Here is a 13834-nt window from a genome sequence, read left to right as displayed (position 1 = left end):
TAGTGACATTGGTCATTTTAGGGGCCAGTCTGAGGTAGCTGGTTCATGGGGGTTGGGGCCTGTATGTTTCTGCTTCACAGGCTTCCGGAGAAGGGCGGAGATTGTAGTAAGTTTGTGGGCCCAGGACGAGGAGAAGAGAGGATGGTCAGTCCGTGGGTCGGAGGGTCATGGTGGTGTAGTGGGTGGGGTGGGATGAAGTTTCTGGTCTGCAGGGTCCCAGAAGAGGCACAGCTGTGTGTAACCAGCTATTTAGCTTTGAGTAAGCTGCTTTTCCTCCTTGAGCCTCCTGTTTCTTTCTCTGCAAATGGAGGTGCTGATTGCTGCTGCGGGGAGGTTGTGAGGATTAAATAGATATTCTTTGTAAGCTCCTGCCATATATGTAGCAGCTGCTATTATATTTTACTGTTTTCCATGGCAGTGTTGGAGAGGCAGTGGAGGAGTTGGAAAAGGGAAAAATGGACAAGAAAGAGGGTTGCTTGGAGTCTGGCTGGGAGGAGTTGAGAAGATGGTTGCTGATTGGTCTGCGCTGGGTAAGGGGTGGAGGTGGTGATAACTGAGTCAGGTGGTGGGGGAATCTCTCCTTTCTGGAAGGTTAGAGAGGGACAGCAAGGTCAGGACTCACACTCCAGTGGAGTCACTGGGTCTGAGGTGGAGGGTGACAGCATGGAACAATGATCAACTTGTGGCCTGAAAGAGTTGCTCCGCCTTGGCTTGGAGAGGGGATGAGGAGTTGGCCTGGGAGTGAAGGAGTTACATGATCTTGGGACCCAGCAAGAGGACAGATCATTGGTGAAGTTGGTGAGTTCAGACAGTGGGATTTGCACGACAGGAGATTGTTAGAGGGCCTGTCAATGCTGGGTAGCAGGTGGCTGGCCTCTGTGCCCAGGGAGGCCTGGAACTGAGGGAAGTGGGGGCCTCTCAGGCTGTAGAAAAGGAGACTCAGTACAGAAAATTGGGCCAAGGAGGTTGGCTGGGGCTGCAGGGGGAAGTTGATAGGTCTAGAGGAGGAATGGGGGATTTGTTGGCGTTGGTCTCTAAGCTGTGGGAAGGAGAGGGGGTACGATTTGAGCTGAGGACCTAGAGGGAATGATGATGGAGGGGTTATTCTGGGGGCCTGCTGTGATGATACGATCCCAAGGCCAGGGGTGAAGGAGGACTTGGCAGGTCTGAATTGGGAGAAAAGTTATTCAGAAGATGTTCTTTCATCGTAGTGATGGAGAAGTTGTCTGAGCCAGGGGTTGAGTTGATGGGGTGGCAGGAGCATCCCAGGCTGGAAGAAGGCAGCACAGAGAAACCAGGGTTCCAGCACAGGTTGCCTGCTCAGCAGAGCCTTTCTGGGGACGAGCTTGGCCAGGCCCCGTTAGAGCCTCTGGCTGGGGTGGAGGAGAGGTAGGACTGGGCCTGGAGTGGTGGCCCAGCTGGGTGGGAGGCTCTGGGGGTGCATGCTGGAGCTCATGTGTTGGGGGATTCCTGGAGGTGAGGCCGATCTGGAGGAGGGAGCTTGTGGGGGAGGGTCTCAGGCCTATGAAGCTTAACCCAGCTCAGCACTCAGAGGCTCCTTCCCGTCTTCCATCTGCCGGAGCAGCCCCACCTGCCGCCAGTTCCCGGGGGACTGCCGGAGCAGCCCCACCTGCTGCCAGTGCCAGGGGCCCTGCTTTCCCCCACTACGCTAATGGCCATCTGATGTGACCTTACATGTTCGTTTTCACGTTGGTGCTCCCTCCCTGCCACTGGAATGGGAGAGCACACACTGTCCACCCTCGTTTCCACTCTCCTCAGCCCCTCGAAGGACGTGCGGTAATCATGGTTGAATGAGCATGGGTGGGCATGTGTGCAGCCATTCTGGAAGGGGTGAAGCCATGCCTGCGACCTCCTGCTAGCCTGGGCTCCCGGGCCTCCCTGGCAGCAGCGTGCTGCTGTGGCCTCCAGCAGGGCCCTTGTTCTTGCTGAGCTTGTTTGTTTTCTCATCTATAAAATTGCGATCCCTGACCTGCTGACCACCCAGGATATCTGAGCAGATGGGATGAACCGGGTGGGGCAGTGTCTCTGAGACAAGGCTGTTTGATGTGGACGGGAAGTGGAGCTGGAGGAGGAGGTGGGATGGAAATTGTGAGTGGAAGAGGCTGTCTCAGCACAGCTGGGCAGCTGGGTGCTCCAGTGTCCCCAGTGGGTGGAGGTGGGTACCAGCAAAGGAGAGGCTAACTGGATGTACCCCACCCTGTCCTGATGGCGGGCCTTGGAGTCCCAGGTCTTCTGGGTCTTCTGGGGGCCAAGGCCAGACTCATACCAGGAGTCTTTGCAGACCAAACTGCAGGAATGATCCGGGGCTCAGCTCAGCTTCCCAGTTGCAGCCGAATGCAGTTGTATGGGGCGAACATGTGGGGCTGGCATGGCAGGCAAGGCAGGCATTGGAGAGCATGTGACGTGGGACACCCGCCATGGTCTGGGAGGCTTGTCCCCCCCCCTCCAGTCCTGCCAGTGACTCATTCTCCACTCCCTGACCTCTGGCCCCAGAGAGTCCATCCTGGAGTGGGGGAGGGGGCCTTTTGCCCACCAGGGCACTCCTCATGTGCAGTGGACATGTCTGCAGGGTGAAGGGGACCCGAGCGTGCAGGACCTCTGGGGGGCAGTGGCCATGGTGTTCTTAAATGGAGAACAAAGAGGTTGGAAAGGCCTTCTTTACTGTTTGTTCTCTTTGGAATCTGTGCTGCAAATTTAGTCCTTGAAACTGGTTTGACAAGTAGAAACGCACCTGTCAGTGGTAGAAAGAGGCCCTCTGTTAAAAGAATCTGCTCATTTTAGCATAAGCGCTAGTGTTGCTGGGAAGTAAGGGAGTGGGGTTGTGGGGGGCGGCTCTGACGCCTTTGCCTTGGTTTCCGTCTGGGACCCTCTTCACCCCCTACTGCTGGTGTTGGCACATAGACCCTGCCTTGGGACTGGGCAGTTGTTCTGTCTGTCCGTGAGTTTTCTGTTTGTAAAATGCAGCGGCCTCAAGTACCTCCTCTTCAGGGGATCCTGAGGATTAAGTGAGGTAACAGGGTTCATAGTGAACACTTAGCAGATGTCTCCCCTGTGTTTTCCCATCTCTACCCCCACCTATAGTGTGTTCCCTTCCATTATCACTCATCCTTCCCCCCCGGCACCTCCCCATCTGAACCCTGCGACCTCCTGCTAGCCTGCTCCTCTGAGGTGGGTGCCCCAGCTGTCCCTTACTGGGTGTGGGAAAGACCTTGGGCTCCAGGCCAGATTCCATCTGTTACTGGCCGGGTGACCCTGGGCAGATTGCCCAGTCTCTGGGCTGAAATGTCTTAGGCTCCCCCAGCCTGAGAGGCAACAAGGGTATACTGAGATTCTAGACTTGAAGTGTTAACCGCAGCCTCTCCACATACTGCTTGGTGACTTTGGGCAAGTTACAGCTCTCCCTGGGCCTTAGTCCCCTCTGCAGAACGGGCCCCAGCACCCCAGCCCTCTGCTTTGTTGGGCCGTGGCTGAGCCAGCAGCACTGTGGTGTGCGTGACTGCTCCGCCAGGCCGATCCTCTTGCATGCTCAGACTCCTGCAGGCCGCCCTCATTCTTTCCTCCTCCATCCCTTTATTTGTGTTTGCATCGTATATCCCTCTTCAAGGGCAAAGATTGTGTGCATGTCACCTCTGTGACCTTGGTCTGACTCTCAGGAGGGCTTGGGCACTGAACGAATGTCAAAGGAGTGAGGCTTTCCTTAGGTTTGCTATTCCATGCTGGTATTGGGAGAAAGCTTCTTGAAGGAGCTAATCCAGTCTGTGCCAGGACAGGGGCTTTCTCTCAGCGATCTGCAGGCTGGCTTTGGCATCTGTCATGAGCCCCCAGAAAGAGCACAGAAAACCTCGTGTGCACTCAGTAACTAGTCACTGTGCAAGTGGATGGAGGTGCAGGCATGCGTGTTTCTGGGCACGGATGCTGCAGCTCCCATGAGTCTTTGCCTGGCATTTAGTTGCAAAAGTGTTAAGAGTCATGGAACCAGGTGCCCTGAGCTAGACTGGCTGTAACTGAGGCAGCCTCTGGGGATGGGGAAATCCATATTTCTAGAAAGCTCCCCAGGCAGTTCTGATGGCTGGGTTTAGCTTTCTGCTCAGGGCTCAGCTGTTCAGCATGCAATCCCGAGATTGCCTTCCAGACCTCAGTTCAAAGGTTGCTGGGGTTGACCTCACAGACCTGAAGGAGGTTGAATTCTGGCTTGAGGTAACTGCTAAAACGAGCTGGGAGGGCAGTGTGCTGTAGTAGAGCACAGAGGGGCCTGCGTTGAAACCCCTGCATTCTGGACGTTCTGGGTAGTCACTCTCATTGCTTTCCATGTGCCCACCACTGGGCTGTGTATTGTCTCAGCTGAATCTCACAGTCACCCCTGGAGGTAGGTGCTATTCTTCCCAATTTGTAGATGAGGCAATAGAGGCACAGGAAGGTAAGTAAGTACCTTATCTGAGGTCACAAAGCCAGTAAATGTTTGAGCCTGGGTTCAAACCCAGGCAGTCGCTTGAGTTTGCACTCTTCGCTCCTGGGTACTGGCTGTGTGAGCTTCGGCAGGTTGCTGCATTCAGTTCTGTGTGCCATATAGTTCCTTCATTTATTACCCATAGCCCTTTATTAAATGGTGATGACAGGTTTGGCCTTGCAGGGTGTGGCAGGGATGAGAAGCAGACTGAGTAAAGGGCCTGGCCCAGGAGGGGTGTGCTGTGCTTCTCAGAGAGCTCTGGAGTCTGGGAGGTCCATGCTGCTTCTCTGTGTTCAGCAGTGGGTACTTGTTCTAACTCTTGGCCCACGTTCTTCCTGTGCTGCATAGTGGCTGGTATGTGGTAGATGCTCAGTACATCCTGACTGAATGTGTGACTCAGTGACCCGGCGACCAGCCATTCACTGAGTGTGGTGTGACCATGCCGGGTGTTAGGGGGAAGGGGACGGGACAGGAAGAAGAGAGGCCCAGTCCCTGCCTCCATGGAGGTCACAGTCAAGTGACAGAGACACACGGTAAACAATTCTAATCAAACCAGGAGGCCTGGACTCAGATTAAGAAGAGCTCATGGGGTGTATGTGGGTGGGCACGGCAAAGACAGCGTCCTGGAGAAGGGGTCATCTGAGGCCTAAATAACCCACAGGTCAGCCAGGTGGGGAGCAGTTGGATGTATATGCATAGGTTGGAGGTGCAGAGTGCATTCGAGGAACAGAAAAAAGCCAGTCTTACTGAGGTGGAGGCAGGAGGGTCAGAGGTGAGGCTAGAGAAGGTGGGAGAGACAGAGGGCCCCTCCCAACCTCCCCTCCATAGGCCACGTGAGCCTGAGGGTGCAGGGAGCCAGCAGAGGTGTTAGGAAGGTGCATTTCTGGTGTTTTTAACAACTCTGGGGTGGGGGTGATGCGGAGCAGGGAGACCAAGGCCTGGAGACTTGGGGAGGTGGCCATAGGCCAGGAGCCTGTAGGCTGCGGCTTGTGGCCTTGCTAATAGCTGACATTTGACTTCATTGATTGATCACTAGCTTTACCTGAACCTCTTCCTCCCCCAGAAGGTTCTGCCATTGCCAGTGTTTTCTGTAACACCTCTAAGGTTTCCCCATGCACTCTCTCCCTGGGTCTCTGAGCTCCCTGCCCGCAGTCAGTGCAGTTCATCCTGCCCTTGGGTGGGGTGGGGGTGGGGGGTTGTGGGCTGTGCCACTGGGAGTTTGCACTTCCCCTGTGGGACCTCAGCAGTGGCTTCATCTGCACAGTCTCTTTAGGTCCCACACTTCCTAGATCCCGAAAGCTCTAAAAACTAGCCCAGACCCTGCTGGAGTCTTCAAATAATAAAGTATCAGGCACTCTTTTAAAACCCAGGAAATTCTGGATTCCAGAACGTATCTGGCCAAAGGTTTCCAGTGGGAGACTGGTGTACCCAGTGGCCTCATTCCTGGGTCTTGGAAGTAGTAGTAACATGAGAGGCAGCACAAGGCTTGGGCTTTGAACCCAGTGGTGCCAGTCATTGGTACTGAGTCCATGCGTGTCAGTCTAGGTGAGTCACTCATGTCCTGTGCCCCAGTATCCCCGTGTGTGTGAGGACTGAGTATCGGATTATCCTGGACTTGGAGAGTAACTACTATTGCAGACACTCAGTGAGGACTTGGTCAAGTTCAGTGAGGTCATGTCCCTGCCCTGAGCCTGCCCTGGTTCCCTCTTCTAAAAGCAAGATGACAGTCCCACCTCCCCAGGCTGGATGGCGAGCACTCTGCCTGGGTATGAATTCATCTGTGTGGGCCCATCCCAAAACCTGCCTGTGCCACACTTTCCCTGTTTGTGAAGCCATTTTGGCTGCAGACGAGGAGTCTGTTCAAAGCCTTCAGATTCTCTGGGAGGAGCCAGACCTGGGGCCTTGGCAGCTGGGGGCACACACTTACCATCCTGGCCCCGGCTGCTGCTCGTTTAGGGTGGCTGATGGCACCTTTGGTGGCTGGAGTGGGTTTGGTGCAGCCCTCTGCGTCTGAGCCCAGGTAGGGCTTCTGGGCCGGAGGGCACAGGAGGCTGGGCTCTGATGTCTGTTAGTGTGGAGGGGGCCCCCAGCTCCAGGAAGGGGGTTCAGGGGTCATATACCCAAAGAGATTGCCAGCACCCATCATGCTCTGTTTATGTTTCCTCCTGTTTAGAAGGCAGTTCCACCAAGGCAAGGCCACCTCAGTTTTGCTCTCCTCAGTGTCCCAGGCCCATTGTGGTGCCTGCTGCTCCCCAGGCCCTCACGCTGGAAGGATCAGCGAGGATGGAGATACACATGGGCACTCAGGTCATTCTCACCCCTTCTCTACCCTGCGGCTGGGGCAGAGCTGTCGCTCAGGTGGGGGTGGGGGTTGAGAAGTGTCTGCTGACTGTCGTTTGGCTCATGTGACTTGCCTGGTGCCCTTTCCCTCTCCCACAGAGACCTGGGGTGGGAGCCTTGCCATGTGATGCTCCGCGGAGGGCCTTGTGAGATCCCAGTTGGCATGTCCTCTCTGGTCAGGTGGGCGGGCCTCTCCGGAACCCACTGGGGTTAGACTCCTGTGCCGCCTTCACACCCACCCCTCCATCTCTCCACAGCCTCAGTCTCCTGCCAGCTGCCGTCGGCCATGTGGTAGGAGAGCTCGTGTTCCGAGCAGCCCTCCCCTTTGTGCAAAGCAAAGCACATTCACAGCTGATCTCACTGGGTTCCTCCGAGCAACAGAGCAGGCGGGAGATCTGCCAGAGGGTAACAGCAAACGCTGAGAAGGGACCCTGCATAGGGCTCGTGCTTCTGGGTGATGGTGGTAGTGATAGTCCCAGCCCACTTTCATAGTACCCTCAGCAGATCTAAGCTGTGCCTAAGCATTTACTCATTTCATCTTCGCAACAGTCAGAGAGGGTGAGTGCAGGCTCGTGGTGTGCCGAGGCCACGCAGATAGTAAGAGGGTGGAGCCCCATTCAGACCAGAAGGGATGGTCCTCATCCTCTTCTCTTTTTCCAGTAAGCCTCCAAGGGCTCTCCCATAGCCTCAGGATAAAGTCCACACTTCGGAGCCTGGTGGGGGCCCTTCCCAAGTGGACGTCCCTCCCTCCCCTCCTGACCCACATGTGCTGGTTCCCTCTGCTCAGCATGCCCCTCACCAGTCTCCTGCTTTTCCTGACCAACTCCTGCTCATCCTTTGCAAGCTGGCATAGGTGCCCCCTCCTGGCAAGGCCCACCCTGGCCCCCAGATGGAGAACTGCTACACTGTCCCCTGTTGCTGTGATGCTGCCTCGCACTGTTGTCATTTGTTTGGGTCCATCTCCCCCCACTGGACCCAGCAGCTCCATGAGGGACTGTATCTCGTCTGCCTGGCTCCCTGGGGGAGGCAAACCACTGAACACACCCAGGTACCTTAGCGACTCTGGGCAAAGTAGGCCTGCTAACAAGTGTCCCCATGTGGGGACACCGGGGCCTTTGGAACATGAGGGGCTATGAAGAGAACAGAGGGGAAGGTGGTGTCCCAGGTCCTCTCCCACTGCATGTATTTCCCCATCTCTGCATAGGTCATTTAGGGAACTGAGTGGGTCCCATCATGGGGTGGAGCTAAGAGCCTGGGTTCTAGTAACTGACCTGCCCTTTCACCTCTGGGGCAGGCAGCCTGATTCCCTCTCCCCAACAGTAAGGTGAGTCACAGGAGGAGGGGGAGGATGTCAGTGGTGTCTAGCCACCAGCCACCCAGCTCAGACCTCTGCCTCTTTCCTCTTCCTCTGCCTCACTCTTTGCTCTGTAACCCCATTCCTGGGTTTGGGATCCTTGCTTTCTGATCCAACCCTTACCGCTTTGATCAGAACAACCAGAAAGTGCTCCATTCACCTGGGGAGCCTCTTCCATGCTGGGTTTGGACTCAGCGCCCAGGATCTGCAGTGCTGAGCTTTTCCGGGCTCCCTATCCCAGCACTGCCCACTCTGGGTAGTCTATGTCTGGGGACCGGTCAGTTTCCCCCACTGACTGTGAGCCCCAGGAGGGCAGGGCCACGGCTGCCTCTGTCACTACTGTGTCCCTAGCTAGCTCCAGCTGCAGAGCAGGTGCTCAGTGAGTGCCCTTCAGGATGGAGTTGCAGGGGAGGGGAGGTTGGTACGGGCAGAGACCAGAGAGAGTGCCCTCCGAGGAACCCTGCTTTGAGCCCCCATGTCTGACAGCAGCCTAACTGGTCCTGGGGAGGACATCCTAGGCCAGTGGGTGGAGCAGGCATCTGACAGCAGGGCCATCTGACTTATGCACCACCACCATCTGCTGTGCACACTGACCATGCAGCCAAGAGACTTCTGGGCTAGCACAGGCCCCTTCCCTACCTCTAGAGTGTAGATTACCAGGTGTGGAGGGGTAGCCTCCTTGCTTTAGAGGCAGCAGGCCCGAGAGGGACTGCCTATCACTCGGGACAGGGCCCATCCTGACGTGCTGTGTGAAGTTGTTAAGGGAAGGGTTTGGGCTCTGGGAAAATAGAGATTCCGTTGCCAGCCCACCCGGAGCCACGGGAGCTTGGCTGCAGGAGTCCTGGTTTTCTTCTGCCTCCTCCTGGAGCTGGTGAGGGGTGCTGGGGAAGAAGGCTGTGCAGTCACCCCAGACACTGATGATGGCTGTCACTAAGGAAGGGAACACTACCTTGATTCTCTTCTGACTTTAAATTAAGGTATGTTCATGATTTAAAAAAAAAAAAAAGCTGGGGGTCTGATGTAGAAAATAAAAAATCACTTGTTAATTTTATCATCTGGAAGTTTTTTTGAAAGCAGCTCTATTGAGATGTGATTCACATACATTTCACCCATTTAAAGCATCCAATTCACTGCTTTTCGGTTTTTCAGAATTGTACATCTGTCATCAAAGTCAATTTTAGAAATGTTCATTACCCCCCTGAGAAACTGCACCCCTTCAGCAACACCCACTCCCCGCCTACGCACTGGAGGCAATCACGGATCTGCTTTTCCTCCCTTTAGATTCTGGGATTTTCACACAAATGGAATCATGTAGTATGCAGTCTTTTGTGTGTGGCTTGTTTCTGTTCCACATAACGTTTTCAAAGTTCACCCCAGTTGTGGCATGTATCAGAACTTCATTCCCTGTGCTGGCTAAAGAACATTCCATTGTATGGATACATTATGTTTTATTTATCTCTTCATCTGTTGATGTACATTTGGGTTGTTTCCACTTTCTGGCTATTGTGAACAACCCTGCTGTGACTATTAAAGAACAAGTGTGTATGTTTTCATTTCTCTAGGAATAAAATTGCTGGGTCATGTGGTGACTGTTTAACCATTTGAGCAACTGCCAGATTGTTTTCCCAAGCGACTGCCCCTCTGACATTCCCCCCCGCAGTATGTGAGGGTTCCAATTTCTTCACGTCTTTGTTGTCTGCCTTTTTGATTCTAGCCACCCAAGAGGGTGCAGAGTGGTATCTCACTGTGGTTTTGGTTTCCCTGATGGCTGATAATTTTGCGCATCTTTCCAAGTGCTTACCGGGCATTTGAATATCTTTGGAGAAATGTCTGTTCAGATCCTTTGCCCATTTTCAAATTGGATTGCTTATCTTCTTACTGACTTGTTAGAGTTCTATATATATAGTCTAGAGGCCAGACTCTTATCACAGAAATGATTTGCACCACCTGGAAAATTTTCAACGTCAAATGCCAGACCATTTCCTTCCCAACTCTTTTCTCTGGCTAGATACACTGCCACAGATAAAAATAAAGCTGGGAGGATACTGTGTGTACCGTTGAGTATCCTGTGTTTTCACTTCATTTTCCTATTTTTTAAACAGTGTGATTAATATACATCATTGGGCTGTTCTAATTTCTTTGAGCCATTTCCGCATTGCTGAGCATCTAGGTCCTTTCCAGTTTTCAATCGCATAAATAATGCAGTGATGTTCATTCTTGTCCATAAATCTTTATGTTCATCCTGGGTAGCTTTCTCAGAAGAAATTCTTAGAAGGTGGTTTTACCTGGTTAGAAGGTAGAAGCCTTTGAAGCCTCAGTTACCATTTGTTTCCACCTAGGACTGTAAGCTTTGAGCAACAGGACTTGGTTGTACCTTAATTTTCTTTTTTGAATGAATGAATAATTTTGCATATGAGTGTCTTGATTCCACGATGGTGCCTTTTTTGACCTGCCTCTGACTAGTAGTTAGGCTGTTTATTGTTTACACGTTATGTACTTTGGGGAGTTGATTCTTCGTGTCCTTTACCCCTTGCTGTTGGGACCTTTTTGTAAAGATTCCTTCCCTATTGCAAATACTGACTCTGGAATTTTACTGTGCAGAGAACTTTTTCCTCGTTTATCATTTGCCTTGCAGGAAAGGTGGGGGAGGAGAACAGGACTCCTCTTTCCCCCCTAAAAAGACTTTTTTCCTTTTTTCTTCCACTGGACTTCCACAGCAGGGATCAGATCTGTTTTGTTTTCCATTGTCTGCCCGGGCAAAGAATTCATGAATGAATAAATATGTCCTTTAGTTCCCAAACAGACTTTAGGAGGGGGTAAGTGGTGTTACTCACCTTTTATAGATGAGGAAAGTTAGGTTGGGTGATGAGGAGTTCCAGGCACCCAGTTTCTGTCCCTGGAGCCTTTGCTGCACCAGTAAACAGCTCACAGTTAACTTGATTTTAAAATTCCAAAATAAAACTCTCCTGGTGCCTCCGATTTGCAGCTGGCCATCTGGTGCCCCCAACAGAAGCTGGAGGCAGGCAGCCTGAAATAGCCCGTCTGGTTCTGACAGGCCTGGTTGTCCCCTGACAAGCCCGACTTTATCTTGATCAGAGGCTCCTTCCTTGCGCTTGGCCCATCACCTCCTTAGGACTTCGATGGGTGGTAGTGATGGGAGGCAGTGAGTCACTGAGTGACTTGGAGACCTTTTCACACACCTCGGTGTCTCTAGCCCTGTCCTGGGTCCCTTGCCCTTGTGCTTCATTTGACCTGACTGTGACCTTCAGTTCCCAGGCGGTGCCATCCGTTCTCTCTTGAGTCTTTGCACGTGCTGTTCCCTCTGCTGCCTCATTTCTCTCTCCTGCTTTTTTTTTTTGTATCGTTAATGTACAATTACTTGAACAACATTATGGTTATTAGACTCCCCCTATTATTAAGTCCCCCCCACATACCCCATTACAGTCACTGTCCATCAGCGTAGTCAGATGCTATAGAATCATTACTTGTCTTCTCTGTATATACTGCCTTTCCCTCCCCTTCTGCTTTTTAAATTATTGTTATTAAATTCTTTTCTTGGCATGTGAACTATATATGTAACATCCACATAAGCTGAAGTGTAATATAATGAGAACCTGTAAGCCTACCTCTCAATGTAGGGGTGAGAACATTGCTATTAACTCACCTCTACCTCTGGGTGGGGGCGGAGCACAGAGCTCTGTGGCTGCTGTCCTGAGTGTTTGTGATTGGTATGTCTCATTTTTATTTTTTTTTGTTTTTCAGTTTTATCGCCTGTGTGTATATGCTAAAAAGCATGGTTTTAGTTTTGCTTTTCAGTCTTATAAAAATGACATTGTGTGATGAGTGGACTCCTGGGTCCTGCTGGTCCTTCAGCGTCATGTTTCCCAGTTTCATCCATGGAGGTGCTCTGCAGTCTTGCATTGTCTGACCACGCCTTAGATCGCCCATTGTGCTGTTGGTGGACGGTTGGGCTGTTCGTGGCTTTCTGTATCACAAACTGGTGTGGCTGTGAACATCACCTGGAATGTGAGCAAGAACTTGTCTAGGGTGTAGGCCTGGGCGTGGGGTGTATGGTTGTTGTTGGTGGCTCTGTAGAGCTTTACACAGTAAGCCAGACTTTGAAGTGGCTCTTCCTTTTGTTATTTGGCTAATTCCTGCTCCTCATTGTCCCAGGGTCTCCTTCCCACCTTTCTTTCCTTAAGCACATCCTGTGGAGCACCTCCTACATGCCAGGTGCGGTTATGTTTTGGGGTGTGATGCTGAAAGAGAGCCACAGTCCCTGTGCTCTTGTGACCAGTGATATTAGGTAGCACCTCCTCCAGGAAGCCCTCCCTGACCCCAGACAGGGTTTGGCAGTCTCCTGGGCTCCCCAGCCCCAGACCCTTCCCCTTTGGGTTGTCACTGTCTGAGCTGGGTCATCCCTGCTGGACTGGGAGCCCTGTGTAGGCGGGTGAGGGCTGTTGTGGACGCTGCACCCTCGGCCTCACTGCACGGGGTGGGGCCCAAAGCAGGTGTTAAGTGAAAGGCCGGTTGAGTTACTGCTGAGACAACACCCTTGAGGAAGGTGGGATTAAGAGGAAGCAATGGAGTCCAGTATCTAGTACTTGTTGGATTAGACCTGGGGTGGCCCAAAGCCCAGCATGACCCGAAATGGATAAGCATACAAGATGCCTGGACCTGTCTCATCCTGTGGCAGATGGAGGGGACACAGCCTCTGGCCTCGGCATCTTGGAGGCATCACTGTCCGACTGCCTACTCTTCTGACAGGGTGCAGGGCTGGGGCCATGGGAACGGCAGGGGCACCTTGGGGAGTGTGAGGCCCCCCAGTCCTCTGGGAGTAGAGTGGGTAGGGGTGTTCTTTTGAAGAGGGTGGGGCCAGGGGCTGTGAGAACACCCCTACAGAAAGTGGATGAGGCAAGAGGTGTGCATCCCAGAGGACTGTGGGGGCTTTGCAGGGCCATCACTGGCCTGTAGGTCAGCAACAGCAGGAAGTGCAGTGAGGCATTTGCAGCGTACCTATTGCATGCCAAGCACGGTGCTGAGTGCTCCACGTGCAGCAGCTCATTCTGTGCTGTATCACCAGGTGGCCGGCAGGCCTGCCTGGAGCACCCAGCCAAGAGCTTCCCCTCCTGTCTGCTTGACTTACAGCACAGCAGAACTGCAAGATCTCAAGCAGCCTCTCCCTTGGTAGACAGGTAGCCTGAGGAACAGATGCGGGCAGGCTGCCAGAGCCGCATCTGAGTTGGGAGGCCGAGGCTGGGCTCCTCCTCTGGCCCTGGGGGCCTCCTCCTGCCACTCTGTCACACTCATTTGTCCTCCGGTCTTCACTTCTGCGCCCTCAGGTGCCCAGCCCTGGGCAAATATTTGTCTGTGGGCAAACAGAACCATGTGTGACAAGTATTTCCGAGCCAGGTGGCCAGGGACAGGTGGAGGCAGCTGGCTTGGGGGCAGGCCCTCAGTGAGCCTCCGGCTGGAGCTGCTTTGTTTGCCCTTTGCTTCTGGGGCACCCACCCTCTGAGGTGTCGCTGGGGTGTCAGGCCTGGACCAGTGATGCCTGTGGCTACTGTTTACTAAGCACCAACCCCATGCCAGACATTTTACACGAGTGATCTCTAGAGGCGTGTGTGTGTGTGTGTGTGTGTGTGTGTACACGAGTGATCTCTAGAGGTGTG

At 53.2% G+C, this 13834-nt stretch overlaps 1 protein-coding gene across 2 annotated transcripts in view; it reads left to right on the top strand.

Moving 5' to 3' along the window:
* Positions 1 to 13834, top strand: part of PPP1R37 (protein phosphatase 1 regulatory subunit 37) — a 36887-nt gene that overhangs the window by 2097 nt on the left and 20956 nt on the right. The window lies entirely within an intron of this gene.

The sequence above is a fragment of the Manis javanica genome, chromosome 17 (genome assembly GCF_040802235.1).
Source record: "Manis javanica isolate MJ-LG chromosome 17, MJ_LKY, whole genome shotgun sequence".
NCBI classification, from domain to species: Eukaryota; Metazoa; Chordata; class Mammalia; order Pholidota; family Manidae; genus Manis; species Manis javanica.
This window is presented reverse-complemented; position numbering and strand designations above follow the sequence as displayed.